Source organism: Anguilla rostrata, chromosome 8, assembly GCF_018555375.3.
Source record: "Anguilla rostrata isolate EN2019 chromosome 8, ASM1855537v3, whole genome shotgun sequence".
NCBI classification, from domain to species: Eukaryota; Metazoa; Chordata; class Actinopteri; order Anguilliformes; family Anguillidae; genus Anguilla; species Anguilla rostrata.
This window is the reverse complement of record NC_057940.1, coordinates 33,976,397-33,984,659: the sequence shown is the minus strand read 5'-3', so window position 1 is coordinate 33,984,659 and position 8,263 is coordinate 33,976,397. Positions and strand designations below refer to the sequence as shown.

The following is an 8,263-nucleotide window of genomic DNA, read 5'->3' as shown; positions in this document are numbered from 1 at the left end:
ACTAGAACACTGCTTCAGCATATAGAATATATTAACATTACATACATGCAGATATCTTGGGCCAAAATTATTTTTTGCACATTTGCCAAAAGAAACCTAACATTCTCAGCAACTATACAGTGTCTCTATACATGCTATTTTAATGGATTTCCATTTATGTCATGTAATGCTTTTGAATGTTATCATATCACACATAAAAATTTTCTTTGATTCACATTTTTTGCTATTCTCATCTTTGCCAGCCAGCTAATACATGATAAATGGCACTTGAATGGTAGTGTTTTTTTGTTTTTTTTTTGAGGTCATTCATATTGGTGAGACAATATTTCTGCGGCAATTGCCTCAGATAATCAGTGCCAACAAGCATATAAAAAAGTATGTCCTGTGGTTCATATTACAGCAAGTCTTATGTTTGTCAGCCGGCTAATACACGAGAAAGTGACCTATAATGGCAAAGCTTTTTCACTGTTGTTTTCTATACTTTCATGTTCTGCACTGCTTCACATCTTTTAAACAGGATGCAATGAACAGTGTTTCAACATTTGTGCCAACTACATTTTCAAGATTTACATTTTAATGTCTTACTTGTATGCAGCATTTGGCCATAAACCTGAATAATCCTAGAATTTAAAAGTCAACGCTCAGGGAATTAAACAGATGAAATACAGTTTTTGAACACTTTTTTCAATGAAAATGAAAAAAGTAAAGTTTCAATTAATTAAATATTGTGTGCAGTAAGGTACCACAGAAGTACAGTGTATCTCTCTTGCTGAGATCATAGTCTGTCACTGTACTATCTAAGTGATTGAAGATGCTAGATATAGTGGTTGCATTTATTGGACTTGAATCAGGCACTGAGACATGCAGTATGTAATCACACCTTTTTCTGCCCAATAGGCTCCCTTACCTATGAGTGTCACCTAATCATTCCATACCAGCACGCATATCATTCGGTTCATACTGACAGTGACTGCAAGACTGATTGGTGCATTGGAATAAGGGTGGTTAGCCACTGAAAGGTTAACAGCAGACCACTAGTAGGTTGCTATATCGATCTACTGCGCCTCACTGCTCGCCACAAGCAAGGCGCGCGAGCTGCAGTTTGTAATATCTGACTCCAGAGTCAAGTTCGATTCTCATTCCATCCGGGCTATTGCACTGAACGTTCACCTATCGTCGTGTTACAGTGCCTGCTGGTTCAGCCTCCCCTTTCGCGGAAAAAACACATAGTTTCAGTATAGCATAGCTGGGTCAATTGGGGACTAGTAGATTAATAAGGCACATTTTTGTTACCCAAAAGCACACTAACTGCGTTGCCCAAGCTAAGCTCGTTACCAATTCACGGATTATTGGAGACATCAAAATGTAAAAACTGCCGAAATTAGCATGGTAGCTACTTAGGATAAATTAAATGACATGCACATATTTCTGTCAAAACAGTATAACCAGTGTTACTGATCCTCTTGCTGCACCTGTGATCATACTCCAGTGATTCCTGTTAATTTCGTCCCTGAGCAATGCTCCAACATCCAGAATTTTCGTTTATATAGACAGGAGAAACTGGACTCTTGGCATCTTCACCTGCAATCTACATCTTTGTGCCATGAAGGTTGCTTTTGTTTTATTTTTATATTTACTTTTTTATTTATGAAAATATCTTGTATTTTCTGTTCTTCTTTAAATGTAGGCTATTACGTGCAGTATTGGTTCATATCCCGATGTCGCTAGACAGAAGAAGTAAAGTTAAACAGAGGCCAATTTCAAGACGCTGCTTTCATTTAGCGGTTAGTGCGGTTTTTGTGTCTCTTGGGTGAAACACAATAAAGGGTAAAAATGTTTTGCTATTGTTGCTGGTCTACTTAAATTGATCAAACTATAAGAATACGTAAATGTATGCAATCAAAATAAATTGCTTATTTTATCTCTATTTAATCATGCTAGTCACTCCCTTTGTTGTTTAGTTGTATTTTGAGGGCGGGACTGAAACTGAAATGAACAAGGCGCGGCCACGAACCCCTTCACACGTGCAGACAAAGAAACCCAACATAACCAAAATATGCCGGTATGAACTTTTTTCATTTATGGTTACGGCTTTATAAAAATCCATAGAGACAGATCTTTTCCCCGCGAATCTATGCGTTCTCGTTTTTATTCTTTTTAAAAGATACCTGGTTGTGGATTTGTTTTGCAGAAGTTATTCGGAGTTGGTGCGTCAGCTGACAAAGTTGAGCACAAAGAGGAGAGGAGCGTTCCTTTGTTCTGAGGAGTGCTTTGGGATATCATGCGTAGACATCCCTAGTTATCTTGTACCTAAACTGGCTAACGTTGAAGGCAACTGAACAGACGTGGGAAACTTGTATTTACATGGTATGTATCTATATTTTTTTGTATACTTCCAGCGGTCAAACTGTCAAAAGTTAATTGGTTTGTGAAGAAAATTGACATACAAATACGAGCAACCTTGATGTAATGAACGCCTCAGCTAAAAATGCATAATTGTTATTGAGCATCTGTAAAAATGTATATAAAGTAGTTTAGCTACGTTTTTTGATGGAATTACATACCGCTTTGCACCCAGGCGTACTAGAAAAGGTTGCATTTTGTTTTCAAGTGCCTGATCTTTACGCCTAAGGCGTATATTGCGAACAAAAGACCTTGAGAAAATAACAATAAGGAAAAGGTAGGCTACAATGAGGTTTGCAAAGAAAATGGCCCGTGATATAAGTGTAATAAAAGATAGGTGCAACAGGTTTAAAAGTTAGTGTTACTTCCAATTTAGCTTTTAAAAGTTACGAGCAACACAGTTCATTGCCAAGGAAAACTAAAGAACGACCACGCAAGTTGTAATGATAGTTTCATTATATACCATACCAAAGATACGTGTCCGTGATGCCTTTCAATGGAAGTTTAAGCACTTATTACCACAATTGTTGGCGTTTTTGCCACACCTACCTCAGAAACGTATTTAATAACCAAATAGGCAACACACACATTCAAGTTCGGTTTCTTGTCGCAAAATAAGTTAATGCAATCTGCACTAGAGAGCATTTATTGTTATTGACTTAAGTTCATCAACTGTATGACTATGGTCAGCCTGTAAGTGTAGTAGCTATTGATATTTTTTTATTTGTTAATTTAAAAAAAAATGTAACTTTTTTTTATTTTTTATTTTTTTTTTACAAAATACACATTTGTTTAATTTGAAGAATGCATGCAGAGCAGTGATTATGTATAACATTGCATATGATTGGTAATGGCAATACCAAATCTTGTCTATAGTACAAATTAAAAGTAAAATGACCTCAACCAAACAGTTGCAGAAAGTTGCCTGGCAAAGCAGACAAAGACGTTCGTGGAAATGAATGTGGCTATATGGTCCAAGCTTTCCAATAGTACAGTCTAGTTGAAGTTGTAGGGTATATTATATCAATGTTTAATTTTTTTTTTTTACTATTGTATACACACGAATTAAAGAGTGGTGGAAATATGGTAAAACAATTCTCTGAGCAAAACATTTGAATATACATCGCATAGGCTCCTGTAACGTGCCGCAGTATTCAGTCCAAGCCAAATCGGTTATTCGACTTTATAAACATACAATAATTTGTTAGTCAGATACCTTGTTATTGAGCCGATCCATAAACTTGATCACCTTTTTAAAACACGGACGTATGAAATAAATGTATCCATCAATGCGTAAATCAAAATCAATGTAGGCTATTAATCCATTATTTTGTTTATGTCAACACGTGTTTCTCGAGGGTAGCATTGGACTCAACCCCTTGGTGATTCATTTTGTAAGAAGACACGCCATTAGTGAAACTTTCTGTTGCGGATTCATGGACTGCGTCATACCTTGAGAGACCCATATTTTGACATTTTCCCTGTTACTTTTGGGGTTCGCTTCTTTCAACAACATCATTGGATTATGAAATTGTATGCGGGACAAAACAGAAACGGCAAAAACGTGGAGTAGCAGCGAAAATCCATCAAGGTATGTTATTTTCTTTATCTAATATGAAGCCTACATGAAACAGGCGAAGAAATCTGCAGAACTAGTGATGATTGTGCTCATTACAACGCGAAGAATGAACACGTATTCTCTTTTTCGGGGGGAGAGGGGGCGGGAAGCTGGATGAATACTATAAACACTTCGGCACATTTTGAAATGCAGCAATAATTTTGCTCCGTGAAAGGAGGCAAACACTGTTTCCCTGTGTTTTACTGAACGGGACAATGCTGTTCAGCAAGGTTGTAGCTGGACAGCGTCTCATTTCGACTTGTGGAGGGAGATGCTGTCTGAAAGAGGAGGCAAGTTGACCTTTCACATCTTTTACGATTTATTGTTGAAGAGCGCTTTCTTGAGTTTTAGCAGTGTTGTCTCCGCAACTTTCTGGGTTCAATTGGGTTTAAGTTAAAGCTGCTCCGTTTGAAGCGTTGAGTCTGATAGGAGATTGGTAATTCTCAATACCTTGCATCTGCGATGATGTCATTGAAAACCAATAAAATGGCGAGCTGTATGCTCATCATCCCTCCCCTCTGCTACAAAATCCTGCGCACTGACACAACCACCACATTGAAAGAAAGAAAGAAAGAAAGAGAAAAAGCAGTGCAAATGTTTTTCGCTGCAGTTTGTGCTACTTGTGACTTGCTGGTTTTTGTTTGGTAGATATGATTAGTAGACAATGCAAACGGTAGTTGTCAGCTCCATCGTTATTTCAGTAGGGAAATGGCACATTACAGGAACTCGTGGTCATGGGTGTTCTTTGGTGATTTTTAATTGTACGAAAGTTCTGTGCGTATGCTTTACGAGCGCGTGGTTTCAGTTACACAGGCTGAAATGAAAGCCAATTAGAGATCGTGTTCGTCTTAACAGTTACGTCATCTGTAGCGCCAGTTTCAGTGCTGTGAACCGCAATCCATCTATTGCAAACGACTCGCCTCATGCTCGACAATAAACGTTTTTTTATGAACATTAGTTTGGAGGAAAATTGCTACAAAATTATTATTATTATTATTATTATTATTATTATTATTATTATTATTATTATTATTATTATTATTATTATGGCAGTGTCCTTGTGGGAAGATATCGATACATACACTTGAATATATATTGAGGATATACAGGTGAAGTTTCTTAACTGCTATGCTGTAGATCTACATCTTCCAAATGTGCTATCAAAACATTTTTGATATTCATGGAAGAATAATGCAAAAGTATAATATGTCATGTTAAATCCTTAATATGTGGTCTATTTTCTGCAGTGCTTTTTCAAATTGATATTGAGGAGAATTATTTCAGTTATATTATTTATTTGTTATTTGAAATTAAACTTATGTTTATTTTAATAAAGAAAATGTGTGATGTGATTCACAGAATGACAATTTTCTTCACTCTTAAGTCATGCAGACTTTGCACAGTGTATTGAAGATTGTAGGTTACTCTCATTTGATGTGACATATGATATGATGGGTGTTATTTTTTCCACTGTGACCACTGTGTTGTTACGAAAAATGGCAATAAGATGTTTTTCTCTGAAGTGTGACTTCTGGAAAGTCTGGAAACTCACCACTACCTATGGCTCCTTCAGGCTTTTTTGTTTTGTTTTGTCTTCAGTTCCATTAAGGCCCCGTTTGTTTTTCATGGGAACTTCAAATGGAGATCAGTGCTTCTATGGCATATGTTATGTTAATATGCAATATGCAGTTTAATTGTTTCCACTCCCTTTGGAATCACTAGGATGTCTTACTTTTTAATTCCATCTCAGATCAAAATTGGTGTTGAGATACATTACAAATCAGGCCAGCATTGCCAATTGTTATGACAGCCTACCTTCCAGATGACTGCTTTTGGCCAGACTCAAAAAAAAAAAAAAAAACTAGCTTAGTTGGACATCCCTGTGCCTGCAGCACAGAGATAAGTAAATCGTCAGCCTGTGTGCTAAGACTTCCTCATATAGGGAGGCAGGAATAAATTATATCTTTATGGCTTTGCACTGGGAGTGCTTTAAAAGAACTCTTATTTTTTGGCTTTATTTGGGATTTTATATTTATTGAAACTATCTTGCAGAGAAGCCCTTTTTCCATTTGACTGCTGTCCAGCAGATATGTTAATTTAAGCGGTACAGCACTTCTCAGTCTCTCTGGTTTTCCTTTTCCAAATTTAATTTGTCCCAAAGCCCTCATGGGAGTGCTGTGTATGTAAATTGGTTTAGTGGCATGTTTGTTAGGGAATCTGTAGAGATCGTAAAAGATGCATCGCTCAAGCTCTAAAATGCGACTAATCCACTCAATCGCCAAGGTTTATCAGCATAAATCTGCTATTGTCTGGCTATTGGGAGATTATGTCCTGAATGAGTGGATGGCAGGCTGCTTCATCAGTCTTTGCAACTGCCACACAATTCTCAGTTCTGAACCAGCACAGCACATAGGAGCGCAGACTCCCTAGCGACAGTTACCGGAGGCTAAAGTAATGGTAAAATTCTCAAAATTTCATTGACCGAAGCTAAAACTAATGGCAAGTGAGCTGACAACTGAAGTTTATTTGTTTGCAATAAAACAAATTATCCTTTTTTAAAATTGCCCCACTTTATACTCTACCAAGAAAGAAACGGTGAAACCGCTCTCCAGTATAGTGAATAAAGTAGGAAAATAAATACTGCAAAAGAAAGTCCCATCAGCCATTTCATGGTTCTAATCTCATTACAGGGAGTATAGATGAATGTACAGGCACTGTGGGGAATGCAAAATTAAATATGGCACTGAATATTTAAAAGAAAATTCAACCACCATTCATTGCTATATTTCAAGCTATTCAATTGTCATGATCTGTCTAGTTTAAAGCTCAGCTTCTGTAATACGTTCTGCACTGTGTCTCAGGGTAGGAGTGGGGAATTCCCTGCTTCTGAAATGTTAAGAATGTGGGGCATGTTTAACATTTTGGAATTCCACAGTGCACGTTTGGACTTAAGAGAGCCTTTCTTTCAAGATTATTATAAAAAGATGAAAGTGAATATTTTTAGTACAGTACAAAAAGGTACGAAAAACACAGCAAGGCATTTATATATATATATATATATTTTATTTTTATTTATTTATTATTATTATTGTTGTTATTATTATTATTATTATTATTGTTGTTGTTGTAGTGTTTTTTTGCATTTGATATTTTAAAATTGTTTTTGTAGTCTCAAAATTAAAATGTTTGATTCATACAGAAACCTTAAATTAAAGGCATATAATGCATGCTTTTTACCTTGAAGATACTGTATTATTAAATAACCATGCTCAGTCATTTCTATGATGCACCGACAATCTTTGTTTTTGTGCACATTTGCTGAATCTGTGCTCCTTTGCCTATTCTTCTAAGAGGTGTTAGGGATGTTTCTGGGTGTGACACTGTTTTCTGTGTGGGGACGGATGGGTGTGGCTACGGAGCCAGTGGGGTGGGATCAGGTTTTAGCTGAGCATTTGTAGCTAGCTAGCTAGCTACTGCAATGGCGGAGGCAAAGAAGCACAAGTACAGCAAAGTGAAATGACAAACTGACAGGTCTCGTTCAAAGCCCAGTCAACCTTGGATTGCTTTTTCTTGATGCGACAGCTATAAAAAAAAAATTGAGTCATAAAAATAAAAACATTGAGCACAGAGCAGGAGACTAATTTCATTGTAAACACAGGACCTCACCAAGGCTAAAAATCATACGTAGTGTACCTACATTATACATTCTATATTTTGCCTGTTACTTGCAGGCCAAAGTAGACAGGTATTGGCTAAAAACTGCTGTGATCATGTTTTTCAACTCCAATGATCAATTCTACAGTCTATTTGCAGAGGTTTTTTTTTCACCTTTCCAGGCAGAAAGACATCACATGTTGAATCTTTAGACTAGAGAGTATTTCTGTATGACCTGGAACTATAAATACCTTTGCTTATTGCATGCTAGCATACATTACACAGTTATAGAAAAATAGGGGGCCAAGCTTTTTATTTTGTTCTTTATCAAAGACTACATTCCCTACATCCCCACAAAGACTACATTATCCCTGAATCCTTTAAGCCTTCATTGTTGGAGTCAGCATTGACACTCCCCTGGCAGTTAAGGATGTTCCAGTCCTTTGCTAGAAGTGGCCAATGCTTGGAACCAGCCTTCAAAACAAGCCCTTATTGAAAAACAAAAGTGGTGGTGACTTTTAGGAAAAGATCCCTGGAATGACAGTAGGTGAGAATCACGGGTCCAGTTGCCATTATTATCTACTGTAT

General features: G+C 36.9%; 1 long non-coding RNA gene across 3 annotated transcripts in view; it reads left to right on the top strand.

Annotated features, from left to right (window-relative positions):
* The first annotated feature begins 1,974 nt into the window (after positions 1-1,974).
* The window catches only part of LOC135261480 (uncharacterized), a 52,633-nt gene continuing 46,344 nt past the window's right edge, over positions 1,975-8,263 (top strand). For 2 of the 3 annotated variants that reach the window (XR_010331958.1, XR_010331959.1), the window contains exons 1-3: positions 1,975-2,062; positions 2,192-2,367; positions 3,767-3,994. This is a non-coding gene — a long non-coding RNA (uncharacterized LOC135261480). The remainder of the gene's footprint in view (positions 2,063-2,191; positions 2,368-3,766; positions 3,995-8,263) is intronic. The other variant, XR_010331960.1, reaches the window with a different exon arrangement.